This window comes from Dreissena polymorpha, chromosome 6 (assembly GCF_020536995.1).
Source record: "Dreissena polymorpha isolate Duluth1 chromosome 6, UMN_Dpol_1.0, whole genome shotgun sequence".
Taxonomy (NCBI): domain Eukaryota; kingdom Metazoa; phylum Mollusca; class Bivalvia; order Myida; family Dreissenidae; genus Dreissena; species Dreissena polymorpha.
The window spans coordinates 20,297,849-20,316,385 of NC_068360.1; the positions used below are offsets into that span (position 1 = coordinate 20,297,849).

Here is an 18,537-nt window from a genome sequence, read left to right on the forward strand (position 1 = left end):
TTAGGACTTGCGGTCATTCCTTGTATGTCTATCATGTTCTTGTTAGGACTTGCGGTCAAATGCAAATGCCAAGGTCACAGTAGTTTGGAAGGCATACCTAGAATGAAGTATGAACGCCATGACGACGCTGATGACCGCTGTTTGAAAGGGAAGAAAATGCTCACAAAATTGTGGGAATATGGTATATACATGAACAATAAAAATAGACAGCAGGTTGATAGCATTTAGATTTTTTCAAGAAAACAAAACTAAGGCTTTCTTACTATAACTCTATGTGTTTTCAAACAACTGTCTGTTCTGATTACCAGAAGGGATGAGGCCTGAGTCATATCGTCGCTGTCGTTCTCAAACCTCGTAGCTACAAAATGCCAAGTTTTCAGTAGAGAGTAAAAACCGTCTCGTTTTTTTATAACGATGTTTTAGAAATTGAAATTCTGTAAAAATACCAAACAAATGAAGCTGCAAAATACGGTCTAAGCCGTAGACGCGGAAGTCATACTTATAAGTCATACTGATGTTCAGAAAGTGTAGCTACGATATTTTGTCACCACAGTTGTGTCATTTGTATAAGCACGGAGCGTCCGTGGTATGAGGTACGACATTTTGTTTTGATAGGAAACCTCGTAGCTGCAAATATAAAAACAATTTTGTCAAAATTGTCCAAACGAAATGACGTACCTATAGGTGAAATGACGTCGCTACGACTTTATGCCGGAAAAAAAGCCAACAATCAAGCTACATCATTTCGTCACGTGCATTTTTCAAGGGCTCTGACTGGCGTAGAGCTAGAGGTATAGCACAAAACACGCGCCACACTTCATATATTCGGAAAAGACGAAAAAACATTTTTGAAAATTTTGGAGCTACGAGGTTTGAGAACGACAGCGACGATATGTGACAGGGGTACACACACTTTCATTTTAACATGGACCAAAAGATTACGCACTTGCAGCAAAGTTATCTTTTAAGAGAAAAAGTGTCACAAAGTTGCAGGCACCACATTATTATTACATGTATGACTAAGGTCCTACTCCAACATCAAAGATCAAAATAAAGCACTAATCATGTCGCACCTGTTGCAAGATCTGTAACATGTGTCAAAGTAGTATGTGGTATTTTAATCCACATCAGTAATATAATAATAATATATGAATTGAATTATTGAAATATTTATATAATTGTTCATTATCAGGTAAGTGTTGTTGTTGTTGAAATTCTGATGTGTATATTCTTATTGTTTATTGGTAATTAAACACAGATCAAATAAATCTATTGCATCGTCACCTCTATCTTCTTAGGTATACACAATACAATTCAAAGTAATTTGTTTTTCATTGACACACCCGTTATGCAAACAATTATTTTGTTCATGTCATATTAAATTGTAAAAATGAAAAAAACTGTAAAATGACGGAAATACTTCCATAAATAAGATTAATTCGTCTATTGTGAGTATTGACTTAATTAAATTGCTTTTTTAGATTGCTTTTTACTGTCTCTTTTTCATCTATTCAATTTTATAGAGTATAATTTAAACCTTATAAAATTGAAGTTCTGTTTGTTTTCATGAAGTTAATTTAACACAAGCATGCGAATTTTCACATGATTTTATTGCGTGATCTGATTTCAGCATTTCATTTCAGCCCACTTAAAAAGACGAACAAGGATTAAAACCTAATGGGTTGTATTCACTGGTAATAAATTCAATGTTTGCCATAAATGGATTTAATATCATGATTTGTGAGGTGAAGTTTAGGAGGGGGGGGGGAGAAGGGAAGGGGGGGATGTCCCGGAAGCTTTGAAGTACCCTTATGTGCTGATAAGATTATATAAATTACAAACGGTGACAGAGGTTTATTCAGCCCTGATAACGATGATTGTGTTTGTTATATTGCAGAAGTTTTGTTTGTGAATGAAAGGAGTGTCTATGATTATGGTCCATTTAATTTGTGTATTTTGTGTGGGGGTGGTGGTGATGGTGTTATTGTGTGTTATATTATGAAGATAAAATATGTATTTATTATAAAAAAAAATACATTTAATGTTTTCAAATAAACAAGTTTTTATGAATAAAATTCCAACAAATAGATGAAAAGGGGGATATCGTCCAATTGATCAGATACAGACCAACCTTATGATTGTTTTAGATGAGATCATAAATGATGGCATGCGCAGCCAGCGTAGCTCCGGACCCGCCTGCGCAATTTCTCAGTCTTGCATGGAGCTGCATTGGTGGCTATTAAGTCACACAAGGTTTTGTGTTCTCTTTAGCAGACAGAGTTATGCTCTTGCGAATGTGAATGATAGTCTGACATACCTGGTGGTCGCATGTAGCATAAGATCCATTTATGCATGATGCGGGTCAAGTATAAAAAACAGTCCACTTGCTTGAGTGCCTTGAGGATTATTTGCAATGTAATTTGAAGAACTTTTGTTACATGCAGGTGTGATTTTTCCAATGTATTATACATACCAATAGCAATAATACATGATAGAATAAGAATAATCTACAAGATTCACTAGATTTAAAGTATTTCTGAAATTTAAATGATTTCTTTATGTATTTTTTATCATTGTTGAGGCTGTTTGCAGAAAGCTCATAAAAACAGTAACAGTTGTCCAACTTTGTCATTCACCATGCAATTTTAATATAACAACTATAATGACCACCACTTAGGAAACTGTGCTTGACATGTAACACCTGTCTCCCCATCTCAAAGGTCAAGGTCGCACTTTTATCATGCAATTTTAAGATAATTTTAATACAACTAAGCTCATGTCAGCCATTAGAATACAATCAGGCCTGTGTCCATGGGATATTAAATTTGACCTTAAATCAGTTTGTCATGAAAATAAGTTGATTATGCAAATTTAACATAATTTTCCACAAATGTTCTCCATGTTCAGAAGATATCGCCCCTTGGGCAACGATCAAGGTCACAATAAAGGCCAGAGCAAATATGTATAAATTTCTACATGTTAAATGAGTTGCGTTCTGAGAAAACTGGGCATAATGCATGTGCGTAGTGTCATCCCAGATTAGCCTGTGCAGTCCTCACATGAAGAGACTTCCTTTTAACGAAAAATACCATAAAAGTGGAATGTGTCGTTCCTTATTAGCTTGTGCGGACTGCACAGGCTAATCTGGGACTACACTTTATGCACAAGCATTAAGCCCCATTTTCTCAGAACGCATCGCAAATTATTACAAGCATTATTGACAATAGGCTACACACATGTGCCTGACAGTCATCTATTATCTCAAGTTGAAAGACCAGCGTGCACAAGTGCAACAAGGTCCATCATTATTAACAATTATACCATACATGTGACAGTCTCTTAGCAAAAAGGAGCAAACATTTTTAACACAATTGATATTGAAAACACATCCTGCAACAGTGTATGTTGAACCCTTTGCATGCTGGGAAATTTGTCGTCTGCAAAAATGTTGTCTGAAATAAGCATTTTCTTCAATTTTTTTTCATAGAATACTATCAGAATAGCAAACTGTTTGGATCCTGATGAGACGCCACTTTCTGTGGTGTCTCATCTGGATCCAAACTGTTTGCAAAGGCCTTCAAAATTCCGTTCCAGCACTGAAAGAGTGAAGGTTATCATTGTGTCATGGTGGAACTTCTATCAATCTGTTCCTGCTGTGCAGCAGTGATGTGGAGCAGTGACTCACAATCTGTCAAGAGTGCAGTTGTTGAAAGAAATCTCCATTGAAGAGCTCTGCACTGCTGTATTACTCAACCCTCCTTGAAAAAAAAGAAAGAAAAAAACAAGCACTGAATTAGTCACAAACTTTTTTTTTTGCGTATTTGAATGCTCGTGGGTATTTTCAGGTTCTTTGAATACATGTTTTCACAAATGGAAGGTGATATGCTGTCAAGTGCTATTGCAATTGGCATTTTTAATATGAACTCTCATGAGGGTTTTGTCATAGAATATTAACCCTTTGCATGCTGGGTAATTTGTCTTCTGCTAAAATGTCGTCTGCTGAATTTCTAAAAATAGCATTTTCTTCGATTTTTTTCAAAGAATACTATCAGAATTGCAAACAGTTTGGATCCTGATGAGATGCCACGTTCTGTGGCGTCTCATCTGGATCCAAACTGTTTGCAAAGGCCTTCAAAATTCGGTTCCCGCACTGAAAAGGTTAAAATTACTGGAAAAAAACACACTATTTAAGAGTTGCTTTAGCTTGTTAACAGGCTGACTAACAAGCACGTGTATGATATTTACCCTCAAATGGTATTCTGATTGTTATTTTACGCAAAAAGTATGCGTTTGATTTCATACATGTTGTTAACTTAAGAACGCCAATGCTTTTAGTACGAGTTGCAGATACAAAAATTGGGGGACCGTTTGGGATAAAATGGGTGGGGATTTTTTTGGAAGACCAGGTTCTTTGTACTCACACACGAATGTTCTACTTCTACATTTAACATGCCCTCAAGTCAAAGGTCAAGGCTTTATTGTAATTTCAATACACATTATCCAATCTTACGAAAATGTGCAAAATATGTAAACCATGTAGAAATGGAGGTTTGTGTTTAAGAGGAATGTCCCTGCATCAAAGGTCAAGGTCACACTTATTAGTCAAAGGTCACATTTTCACGTTAAACAGCTTGTCTGGTCTGAAACTTTGTCATGCTTTTCTAAAATAACAAATACCACAAATGTTCACATGTTAAGATGGTTGGTAAAGTCCTTATCGCAAGCTCAAAAGTCAAGGTCAAATGTGGAATTCCAAGGCAGTTGTTCACTTTCTGCATTATGCAGCTTGTCCCCATTGGGACATCATCATTCATCCTGCAATATAAAAATAATTGAGTACAAATGTCCATCATGTGGTGATACCCATGTTCATTATGTGGTGATTGCATGTTAAGTGCAAATCCTGTCATCTTGGGCAAAGTTAAGGTTGCAGGTCTATCATGGGCAACTTGCTTGATGGTAATTGCTTATTTCAAGTATTCTTGACAATGGACTTGATACTCAGGCATCTAGTTTCATACCAGCCTTTGGTTTAAGAGATAGGGACATAGGCATAATCCAAAGTCTTGTAGATATTGTGATATTTTCTTTTTTAAATTCCCTCTGCCTATCATCATGGTGTTTAATTGATGCAGATTGCGTCCCTGAAATTAGGAGTTTGGATTGTTTCAGAGCTACCTCTCTTGCTGACTGTAACTCTTCTGTTGATGTTTTGCAAAGATTGGCGCTGCAGCGTCGCATCTTATATTACAAAATCAGCAAAGAAAAGCTAAAATTCTCCCACTCTTAACTTGTGTGATCTTACTGCTGTCATTTTGATTTTTGCAGGAACTAGTCTGGTAAATAATATATATTTAGATCTTAAATTGTTGTCATTTGATATTCTCATGCTGGTTGCGCAACAGATTAAACATGCATACAACCTTGCAAACATTTCACTTGTGACCAGCCTGAGAAAAATTATGATGAAGTGTTAAGTGCTGACTGAGTCTTTATGGTGTTTATACATAAAACATAAACAGATTAATGTTCTGTCTGGGTCGACTTTTTACTGGTTTATATCAGTCTTCAGTCCATGTTTTGGCCCAAGGTCAAGGTCAAAGCAGACATTTCAAAAAGTATTTTATGTCAAGAGGACATTTGGTCCTGTGGATTAAATACATTTGCAGGACTGGACTGGGATTCATAGTACCAAAACATAACGTTACGTCACCAACTCAAATTTATTGACATAATGATTATTGGAAAAATGAAATGGAAAAAAAAAACCACAACACTGAACAATGAACACTAAAAGGGGTATTCCACTACGACCCGATTCCCCAAGATTTGTCCCGATTTCCAATATTTTGAGGTCGGGGGCATTCCTAGCTCAATCGGTGAAGGTCCTAACTCATTCATAAATAGTCGTGGGCCGGTCAAAAATGTATCCTGCAACTCGTGAGCTCCCGAAAAATTGTGACCAGATTTTAAACTTGTTTAAAATTTGGCCAGGACCTCCAAGACTGAATTTAATCACAGTTGACTTGTAACAGCGTCGTAGTGCGTTCTCTGGCGTCGTAATGGAATCGTAGGTAATTTGTGACTCAATCGGGAAATCGGTGATCACGTGATCTGTCTACGAATCAGCTACGACATTGTCAAGACTCTCACGAGTTTACCCAGAGTGAGTTGCGAGCCCACTAAGAATCTCCCGATTTAGTTACGAAACAGTTACGCTTTTCGGAGAATGGGTGTGGTACAGTAGACTCTCTGTAAACCGGATGATCTCGGGACCGGCCTGATCATCCGGTTTTCAGAGAGTTCCGGTTTACCAAGAGTATGCATATTTCCGAAATATACATGGTATGCATTATGTATAGAATCACATAAAAATAAAACAAACCATATACATTTACATGTACCATGTGATAATTGTATGCAGGTACTGATGATGTTAATTGCATTTTTTTAAATGTGTTTTTTAATCGATAAAAGGCAAAAAAAAATCAGTACCAACTTGTTTTGATTAATCCCAAAGTGAGCGTGGTGCTTCATACATGTACGTACGTGGCATTTGTCATATAGGCGAGTGACGACACAAATAAGATTGTTGTAGATACACGATTTATTATTCAATACATACATGTACCATTTTAGATGCGTTCAAAATTAGTAAACGGCAATGAATGAATTTGCATACAGATGGATGGATATTTAACAGTCATATTTCTAACAGTTTATCTGACAAACAAACAAACAACCATTTCAGCATTAAAAACATGGGTATAAGATCTTTTAAAATACCCGAGAAGATCTCAAGAATGTGATCGTCGCAACAGCATGCATTATTTTTTTAATTAAATTGTTTATCATAGGCGATAATAAATAATTAATAAAACGATCGAGTCAATCACTTTTTGGTGTTACTGTATGTCTATTATAGACATTCACAGTTTGTTTTACATTACTTAATCAGACTCCCATAGGGCGGTAACGACTTGACACCTTTATGGTATGTTTAATCCGATTATCGATAATTTCGCAAGCAAAATGTGTGACACCGCACTCGCCGTGCTGACTAGGTATTGTTATTTTCACGCCTCGGGCATCTTGAGAATTTAGACCGTCCGGTATACTCAATGTATTTTACGTTGAAAATGACCAAATTTATGGAGATACCCGTCCGGTTTCCGGTTTTGAGAGAGTTCGGTTTATTCAACATTTTTTAACAAAGAAATAGAAGGAGAAAATATTAACGAGACTGGCCCGACCGTCCAGAATCGGGAGAGTTCCGGTATTCAGAGAGTGTGGTATTGGCAGAGTCTACTGTATATAAACAGGGCTTCTCGTTTTGTTCAGTCATTCAGTTGTTAGGGCTTTGTATGAATAACAGGTAATTTGTTTATAATCAAAAATGGCAGGAAAAGGCAAGGGCAGGGGGAAGATAAGTAAGAATACAATTGAAGAAGAAAGCACAGAAAGTCCTCCGAAAGGAGCAACTCCACATCCTATGGATTTTGAAGATCAAGATGTGGACCTTGATGTTGCAGATTGATCATTATCAATAGATATTGGCGCCTAATTCATGGGTGCTTTCGGTGAGGTCCTTTCTTTAGTCGTGACCGATCTGCTTCGTTCGTAGTACAGTGTTGCAGTAAATTCTTACACATCGTAATAAGGTCGCGACCCTATTCGCAAGACTTCAACCGAACCCCATGCTTCGTCGTAACTCAATCGTACCAGTGTCGTAACTGAATCGTAGACTTCACGAGTCTTCCTGATTAAATAAATGTGATAAATCGTAGCGAATCATGGGCTTTTTTTCGTAGTGGAATAAGGCCATAACAAATCACAACACACTCTCAGCTATTATTTAAAAAATCAAGAATTGTTTACTGGTATGCAAATTGCTGTTAAAACAAATGTTTTCAGAGACTAATAGGTAAGTTTGACAGTGACTAAAGAATCCAAATAAATTGTTTTTACAAAAAAACAAATCCCATTTACCGTAAATCTACGAATATAATACGCACTTTTTTACCTGCCGATTTTTCTTCAAGTAGGGGGTGCGTATAATATAGGAGTTTAGAGCAGAACAAAATTTTTCATGTGCAAATTTTCAACTTAATCGCTGTTATTCTCTTCGCGGCAGCCATTTTGAATTACACCATTACATCAAAGGGGTGCAACAGGGCTCGCGCTGTCGTTAGCCATTTCAGTCATTTGCGAAAATATTGAGAATTTGGCTCAATAAAAATCTTATTTGTGAAAATGCGAAAATCTAGTAAAATTTCATTGAAAACATCCGACATTTATATCGGACTGGTTTTCTATATTTGTCTCTTTGTTTTTATGAAAGTGTTCACAATTCGAACATTAAACGAAACCCGATCTGCACCCGATTATGAGACATCGCTTGACCTTATTGTTATTGAAGTGCGCATGGTAGCTGGCCAATCAACATTGAGCTCGCTTACACATGAAATGACGTTGTGGAATGAAACGTGAGAACGGGAGGAGCTATCGGATAATATTGGGTCATTCATGCGCAGACACTGTATACTTTGAATACACAGTTAATATCGTCGTCTGCCTACAAAATAGCGACTGGACGCTAAGTCATATCAAGAGATTAGCAAATGAAAAAAAACAACTGACAATACCCGTAAATAAATATTTCTTAGCTGACCACTATTTATCTTTCTACCGCATATTTACCATATCTGAAGTAAAGAGTGGTAATTAAATAATTACCCCCCGTTCACACATAGCTGCGACTTTACCACGATCATCCCGATCAAGCCACGATTTGAAAAAAAGGATCGAGGCCAATCAGAGTCTTAATCGAGCAATTTGGAAAATTATGGTCTTCATTTCACCGTTCTACGATGCTCCTATGTCGAACGCTTACTGCCTTTACTGCCGCGACATTCAAGATCATATACTACGATGCTACTCAGAGCTTTTACTGCGCTTTTACTACGATCATGAACATCTCTCCACGATGCTTCCGCGCTGCCTGTACGATAACGGCACTTCTACTACGCTCTTTTTACGACTCTACACCGATTCTTGTTGGCCACGATCCTGTTACGCTTGTTTTGAGCAGGTTCAAAATAAGCGTGGCGAGAGCGTAGAGCTCTCCGATCATGAAGACTCTACCGCGATCATACTGCGCTTATGAAGACTCTACTATGTTTCTCCTGCGATTTGTCACGATCGGCCATGTTTTCAGCCACACTTAGATCGTAGTAGAAGCGGCGTCTATATGTGAATGGGGGGTAAGTTTTATGATGCTAATAGAGTCTATTACACCTGTCTGCGGATTGCCGAATTAAATTGAAAGGTGATAATTAATTAATTTGTTTTTTACTCCCAAACTAGCCTTAATGACAGCAGCGTATTTTAATTAAAGAGATCATGAAAAACATGAGCGGTTTAATTGTATTTTAAGTTATATTAAAGTATCGAGTTTGTAACTCTAAAGAAGAAAAAGTAATTCATCTAGACAACTATAAAAACGGAAGTAACCATTTTGTCTTGTTATTACTTTATTATTATTATAATTATTATCGTTCCGAATATTGTCAAGTTGAATTAAATGTGAAAACAAAAAACATCATCTCTGCTTCTTTCTTTTGTAATTATGACTGCTTGACCCGGATGTCAGCAAGGGGCCCGTGTGTTATCGGTAACAATCAATGGTAATATAAACAATAGACAGAGATATTTATTATGCAACTGTCATAACAACAGCACTATAACACATCCCGATCAATATACCGGGGTAACAGATAGTTGACAACACCAAGTTGAATGCTATTTTCACAACACAAAAATATATTGACACATTTTTTTGGAAACGGCCGATTTCTGACATTGATTTTTTTAGTGCGTTTTTTTACTCGGATTTTCAATTTTTACCGATAAATTTTTACAAAACTCTGGGTTGCGTATTATGCACAAGGGCATATTATATTCGTGGATTTACGGTATACTTGTTAGGAATCAATGAAGTATCTAAAACAATAGAACACTTGTGGAATCTCAATTACATAATTTAACAGACCAAGTTTTTAAAGCGCAAAAAAATATTCGGAATTTAGAAAGTTTCTATAAAAAAATATTTCCCGGTGGCGAAATTATATGACAACTCAGATTTAAACTAGAAATGTCAACAAACTGGCCACAAAGGTATCTAAATCAATGAAACTGCACTATAAAGGGTTAAAATTTGATCAGGAATGAACGTTTAATACCCCATTTTCAATGATCTGAGTTGCAGAACGTGATTTCGTTTAACCATAAAAATACTATTGACATATTTACTCTTGTAGCAAGAAGTTTGGTGCGCATTTGAGTAACATTTCATTAATGTTAAGGTTCATGTAGAGGCTTCATTTTGAAAAATGTGGGACCCCTTAGCATTGAACTCAAATTTGACTAAAGGAAGAGTGCCACATTGAAAATGTATACATATATGCTTTAAAGGATGTTTTTCCTTCAAACTGCTACCAATTTGTACATCAACCTATCATAACATCCACAAAATCAATCAAAATACAAAGCTATTTTAACACTTATATATACATTATTTTCAAAAATCTGAATCATGTTTATTCCACGTATTTCGACAGAAAGATCGATACGTAACTCCGTTCAATTCATCACGGTATACTATTCTATTAATAATATATAATAATACATCGCTTTAACAATCTAAAAGTAGAAACAATTCTTTTAAACGGAGTTTTTAATAACGAAAGTGAAAACAACGGAAGTTGGATGGATATTCTGTGAGATGCACTTCGGCTCCATTAAAACAATACAAATAAACTAAAAAAGACGTGTGGGGGACAATTTTCAGCTGGAAAATATTTGAAATAGGGTAAGTGATGATATCTCTACGTGGTCATTTCTGATATTAGTGCAATCTCTTGCTGATTAATGTTAATAGTTGTTTTACTAGTTGCCACCCAACTGTCAAAATAAGTATGTGTTTTCTCAGGTATGTGTATACACATACCCGGTTTTCTCATCACTGCACGTGGTTTCGACCGATTTGTTTTGCACGTTTTTCTACAGATTACAGCGATGGCCACGCTTTCAAAATGGGTAGAAGGAATCGAAATATAAAATCAATCGTTTTGCCAATTTCTTTATATTCCTTTACAATTGTATATGTCGTCTGCAATCTATTTCAATTTGAGATGGTTTAAAATTTGCAATTTGGTTGAGAGGTAAATAACAAAATTGTTAAGCCTTTGAAATAGAATTGTGACTCTTATTATCCACCATACCTGGATTTTTAAAAAGTAGTTACGTTTTAGTTATTTTTAGAACTTTGTTTAGGATATTTATCCCAAAAAGGCAGTTGAATAAAAACTCATTTGTTGTTTTATGACAATAATTTTATGTGAAATGTTGCTAACTTGACCTTGTATATGTATATAGCTTTGTTTTTATTCAACTTAAGGTAGTGCATATCCTTCCTAACTTTAGATTGAGATTTTGTAAATTAGTGTAAAAATGTATTGGTTTTAAACCAAAATATGAATAAAGCACACAAATATTGAATGTCAAAAATGGGTTTATGTTATTCTATCCGTCTTTAGCTTTCAAATGATATATAGTTTGACCATATTGTACCACATTCAATGAAGAAAAACCAAAGCAAAGTTTTAATGAATTTTAATCCCCCCCTGGAACCTTAACAAAAAACGATGTAATATGTACTGTTTATATATTCTTCGAAGAAGAGGGGGTACACTACCTCTAGCGCGATTTCTGCCATCCACATCGCATCACCGTGATTCAGCCAAGAGTGGACAATAACTATCTCACCACGATACACCGTTGAACACGGTGATTTCGCTGTTGGGAATTGTGGTGTCAGTCTCTGTGTTATGGGGAAATTGATCTCACGGTGGACCACTATGATCGCGGTGGACCAACGCGGCCTCGGTGGTTCGCTGTGAAATACAGGTAAATGTGAATGAATATGTATATTTCGATATTGCAGACCGTATAATTTTTGCAAAGTTCTAGAATGTTTTGTTACATTTGCATGTACATTTGTATACATTGTAACTTGATTGTTAACAATCGTCATTATTTTCTATTGTTTACCCTCGTTTCACAATCATTTGACATGTCGTACATTGAGCGTGATGTACTTTATATTCTGTTTCTACAGTTTCTGCGTGAAGATTTATTTGTTGTTAATTAAAAGAACTGTTTGTTTTTGTTAAAATTTCGGAAATACTTTCTCGTTTGTGCACGTATAGCTTGCGGTATCTGGACAAACGGCACCCGGAAAATCGGCACCCAGTGTTTTTTGCATACGCGGACAGTCGGCACCCGGTAAATTTGTCAACCCAGACAATTGGCACCCGATTTAATTGTATACCCGGTCAAACGGCACCCGATTTAATTGTATACCCGTACAAACAGGACCCGATTAAATGCGATCGATAAGGCTTGTCAGCACCTTGTTGAACTAATTCGTCTAATCCGCTAATTGCTTTGGTGAAAGAGATGATTAATAAATCCCTATAATAAACTGTGTTAACAAACCAAGTTGAAGTCCAAAATTTTATTGCATAAACATAATACAATGTTTCAGCACAATAAATAATAGTGACATAATATAAGTGTAGATTGATTAACGTTATCTGCTAATTGGTTTAATAACACCTCTAAACAATTTACAAATATCAAAGACAATTGAGCTGAACAGAATTAACAGGTCATCTTTTTACCAGGTGTTTATAAAAAAAATATACACGATATTTTACCGATCAGAACTTTCTTTTTTATTAAGATCGGATTAAGTGTTCGTGTTTCATATGAATAGATATGGTTGCATGAAATTAAAATGATTCGTTGTCAAACAAAAGTACGGTTGACATTAAATGCATTATTTTTTTCTTTACGCGATATTGTGTTAGTATGTTGATGCTGCATTAACATTTCTTAAAATTGACAAAAAAAAATGGCGATTATTTTATCCGACGACATAAACAAAAGTTTGCCTCTACAAGTTTTCCAGAGAGTGCAAAACGCGTGCAAATCGGGCCATCAAGCAGGAAAAATCGGTATCGAGATTACTGTGTACACACTCGACCCTGTGTATTGTCAAACACACGTCAATTAACTTGTGCGACATTGTGGCCTAGAGCGTTTTTCTCAATCAGTGTCCGACAGAAGTGATACATTAAAAATTTATTTTATCTCCCCGTGCTTTACCAATAATCGGTAACTGTTAAATAGATCTTCATTATTTTTCGCAAATTATAATTTAATCGACATTATTCAAAATTTCTGCGAATATTGTCGGCTGGTTTTGTTTTTCACGCTGTTTGTTTTCTGCAATTATATTACGTTGAACATTGCTTGATGAAAATAATTATGTAATCGCTATCAACTTATTATCCCCTTAGTTACCGCTATGTGTCCTCACAATTTACAAATAGGTTTCGTTTCACCGATTTTTAAATGTTCCGAATTTGCAAATTTTGTTAACGAAACGTTAAACCATCGTCGCTTGTTGTAATCAATTACAAGCGTGAATCGATTTAAAATTAAAACCGGTGCACCGGATGTATTACTTCAAGGTGGCCAATCAACCTCACCATTACCCAAACAAAATATATGTACATGTATACAATATATAATTTGAAAACACCACAATACACGGAGAAGGTACTTTTTATCGCAACAATTTTGTCCATATATATAGCTATGACCGGGTACTTTAAATAGGGTGCTGATTGACCGGGTGGCCTTTGTCCGGATACTGCAAGCTATACGTGTACAAACGAAAAAGCATCTCCGAAATCTGAACAAAAAACAAACAATTCTTTAAAAAAAAAAAGAGTAAATTTTCACGCAGAAACTGTAGAAACAAAACAAAAAGCACATCACGCTCGATGTACGACATGACAAATGATTCTGGAACGAGGGTAAACAATAGAAAATAATGACGATTGTTAACAATCAAGTTACAATGTATACAAATGTACATACAAATGCAACAAAACATTCTAGAACTTTGCAAAAATTACACGGTCTGCAATATCGAAATATACATGTTCATTCACATTTACCTGTATTTCACCGCAAACCACCGAGGCTGCGGTGGTTCACCGCGATCATGGTGGTCCACCGTGAGATTGATTTCCCGATAACGCCGCGGTGTTCAGCCACTGTCGACGCGATCTATCATGATGAAAACACCTTCCGATCGCGGTGATTTTCCAGGCTCACGAAAAATTTCCACGGTGGGAGTGAGATGGATGGCAGAAATCGCGCTAGACATAGTGTATATTGTTTTGCACATGTCGGTCGATCCGTCAGTCGGTCTGTCCATCCACCAGATGGTTTCCGGATGATAACTCAAGAACGCTTAGGCCTAGGATCATGAAATTTCATAGGTACATTGGTCATGACTGGCAGATGACCTCTATTGATTTTCAGGTCACTAGGTCAAAGGTCAAGGTCACAATGACTTGAAATAGTAAAATGGTTTCCAGATGATCACTCAAGAATGCTTATGCCTAGGATCATGAAACTTCATAGGTACATTGGTCATGACTGGCAAATGACCCCTATTGATTTTCAGGTCACTAGGTCAAAGGTCAAGGTCACAGTGACTCGAAACAGTAAAATGGTTTCCGGATGATAACTCAAGAATGCTTATGCCTAGGATCATGAAACTTCATAGGTACATTGATCATGACTGGCAGATGACCCCTATTGATTTTAAGGTCACTAGGTCAAAGGTCAAGGTCACAGTGACTCGAAACAGTAAAATGTTTTCTGGATGATAACTCAAGAATTCTTACGCCTAGGATCATGAAACTTCATAGGAACATTGATCATGACTGGCAGATGACCCCTATTGATTTTAAGGTCATTAGGTCAAAGGTCAAGGTCACAGTGTCTCGAAACAGTAAAATGGTTTCTGGATGATACCTCAAGAATGCTTACGCCTATGATCATGAAACTTCATAGGTACATTGATAATGACTGGCAGATGACCCCTATTGATTTTCAGGGCACTAGGTCAAAGGTCAAGGTCACAGTGACTCGAAATAGTAAAATGGTTTGCGGATGCTAACTTAAGAATGCTTACGCCTAGGATCATGAAACTTCATAGGTACATTGGTCATGACTGGCAGTTGACCCCTATTAATTTTCAGGTCACTAGATCAAAGGTCAAGGTCACAGTGACTCCAAACAGTAAAATGGTTCCCTGATGATAACTCAAGAATGCTTATTCCTAGGATCATGAAACTTCATAGGAACATTGATCATCACTGGCAGATGGCCCCTATTGATTTTCAGGTCACTAGATCAAAGGTCAAGGTCACAGTGACTCGAACCAGTAAAATGGTTTCAGGACGATAACTCAAGAATGCTTATGCCTAGGATCATGAAACTTCATAGGTACATTGATAATGACTGGCAGATGACCCCTATTGATTTCCAGGTCACCAGGTCAAAGGTCAAGGTCACCGTGACTAGAAACAGTAAAATGGTTTCTGGATGATAACTCAAGAATGCTTACGCCTAGGATCATTAAACGTCATAGGTACATTGATCATGACTGGCAGATGACCCCTATTGCTTTTCAGGTCACTTGGTCAAAGGGAAGGTAACAGTGACAAAAACATATTTACTCAATGGCTGCCACTACAACTAACAGCCCGTATTGGGGGCATGCATGTTTTACAAACAGCCCTTGTAAATATTAGCTCTCTGTTATTTTCAGGTGTTAATTCTTTGATATAAATAAACTTTTGCTCGTGAATTATTTGTGGGACATTCGGACCGGCAACATAGCTTTTTCAATCGGACCTGTCTTTAAAATGTCGGTCAGGTCCGCCACTTTTGGGAATGTCTGGGTCAAAGGAACTTTTTGTTTAGCTTTGTTTGCTCGCATAGTTTAGTGCTGAATGATTTTCTGCCGTTTTGTCATCAACCCCAGAGGACATGAGAGTTCAGTTATGCAGAATAGCGCTTGATGCATAAAATGCCATGTTTCAGAGGTGACCTTGAATCGTCCTATGCCTTGGCCTTGTTGCACTAAGCTTGGTAAAGAATATTCATTTGAATGATTTTTTTAAATTATGTAAACTGCATTTAACGGCGGGTCATTTTAAACCTTAGGATCATGGAAGTGAATCAAATTTGTATCAACACAGTTATTTAAAGTTTAATAAATCTTACCATTTTGGGAAAAATGGTTTGATATGTGCTTCTGTTTTGTAAATTTATCAAACAGACGCATTTCATGAATGGCAATTTATTACCTTGATTTCTCTTTCAAGATAAAAACTCATATGATAAATAAAAAGCAAGCAAGGGAACATTATGCAGATTACTTTAGAACATGGGCATTAATATCAATTTTTTATGCAGCTATCTTAAAGAAATTTACATTAGTGACATTTGAATGCAAATTATGCATGCTTTTATCTTGTGACATGAGGAAAAAACATAAAAAACATATCACTTCAAACCGTATGTCTAAATATTAATTCTGAAATATATTAGTTAAATTAAACTATAAATAGGTTGTTCTTCTTTTCTTTTTTTTTGGGGGGGGGGGGGGGCTTAAAATCCGGGGCTTAAAATCCATAGCCCGTAAATTCAGGTCTTACACAATCAGAGTTTGATTTTCTAATTTAAATTTTAACGATTTCAGCCTTTCATTCGCAAATGAATCATTTCCAATTTGAGAGGTAATGAAATCCATTTTCCAGATGAACAATTTATAAACAAACTTTTCATTCAATATCCCCCCATCCTTTCAATATCAGTAGCTGGAGTCTCAATATTCAATTTATTTTATCTGAGGTTTTGAAGGTAAGATGGTCTGCTCTTCATTCTTTGTTTACTTTTATCCTCATGCTTGTTTAATGTGTGTTAAGACGACAATTTTCACAGGAGATTCCCCCTGTACTCATACATGATTTAGCCTCAACCATTATCTTGATAGGGGGAATAGCGATCTGATGTAGCAGACGACATTTACATATGTTCATATCAAAACATTAAAACCTTGTAAACGAAAATATGCATGATATCAATCAAACTCCATTGCGCATTATGGCTGCGTAATATTCTAAAAACACTAAGATTTATGGCCCATTGCTCATCCTTGACTCCTACAGAAGATGTGTCTGTAGTCTAGTGGCCACCTTGAAATGTGAAAAAAATACACACAACCAGTCTGCTCCACATGGTAGACTGTGTTATGTTTTCTGTGGTTAGTATTGTACTGGTGTTACATTTGTAGTACTAATGTAAAACTGTCTGGGAAGTTAAAGATTATATGAAATGGAGTTAATTAAGTGAACACAATAGCAGGTAAATATACACCATTTATTGTTTATTACTATTGTTTGAGGTGTTAAGCCTGTGATTGAGACTGATTAATACCTTGCAGTTGTCACCTTTTGGTAAAGCTGGTTTAATGACAATATTGATTATGTCGAGATGTTCACCTTAAATTCCCTCTTGATACAGTGAGGTGAGGAAATGGCACTTTGTGAGCCTTTCCCGCCAGCATCAGGGCAGGTGGACCGGGCTAAAATGAGTTTACATCATCATCAGATTGAGTGATATGGGAGGAAAGAAAGACAATGTGTCTGGCCTGATTTTAGCTATAACTTTACAAATAACACCAGTTTAAAAACCCTGCCTTTTTATCTTTTGTGTGAAAATATGAAAAAATAACATGTTTTTAAGTATTTCAACAAATGCATGTTAATGTACTTAGTAATGTTTTGTTTTTTTGGTTTGCTTCAATGGTCTGATGCCTGTTTGATTTAAATGAGGTGTTACTGCTATTTGGGAACAGAATTATTATAATTTATTTTGTAAGTGCGCTCTTATTGGTGTAGGCAAAAACAAGAACTGATGACAGTTACATGTATATGGCTATGAAGAGCAATAATTAACGCTAATTACATTCATGACGTTAGTAGTGATCTGGTTTGTATGAAAACCACTTCCTTTAAATTGCTTTACACTTTTCTAAGCTTTTTAAATGAATTAAAGAGAATCAGTTATTCATAATTGCTTAGTTACTTTTCAATAGATATCTATTAAAACACAGATAAATACAGATTTATATATTTGAACAACTGTAATTTGATAAATACAACAAACTGTTTCAATAGCGATAAATGTTGAAATTGTTATTTATAAAAACTGTAATAATATATTGTTTTAATAAATCTTTCTGTCAGATACACTTTGTGTTATCAATTACTCAATCTTTAGTCTATCAATAAAGCTGCACACTTTGAATGCTTGGCAAATATGATTACTAATATTGGGAGATGTCTAATGGGTCCTCTTTCACAATTTTTTCTTTACTTTGACTTAAAAATGTTGAAAAAACATCGTTTTAAGATTGATGACATTACAAGATGCTCAAACAAATGTGTTTGTTTCAATATATTTAATAGTCTGTCTTATTATATATTGTGGGCTGCATAAAACCTACGTTTGCCACATTTATTACAAGTTATTGTCAGTTAT

General features: G+C 35.9%; 1 protein-coding gene across 36 annotated transcripts in view; it reads left to right on the forward strand.

The window, feature by feature from the left end:
- LOC127835102 (muscleblind-like protein 1) overlaps positions 1-18,537 on the forward strand; it is a 305,570-nt gene that overhangs the window by 166,884 nt on the left and 120,149 nt on the right. For 5 of the 36 annotated variants that reach the window (XM_052361371.1, XM_052361382.1, XM_052361380.1 and 2 more), the window contains exon 1: positions 17,031-17,358. The exons of 3 other annotated variants lie outside the window; for them this stretch is intronic. The gene's annotated coding sequence lies outside the window, so the exon portion shown is untranslated. Of the gene's footprint in view, positions 1-17,025; positions 17,359-18,537 lie in introns of those variants that run through there. 28 more of the 36 variants (XM_052361379.1, XM_052361386.1, XM_052361383.1 and 25 more) reach the window with 10 other exon arrangements.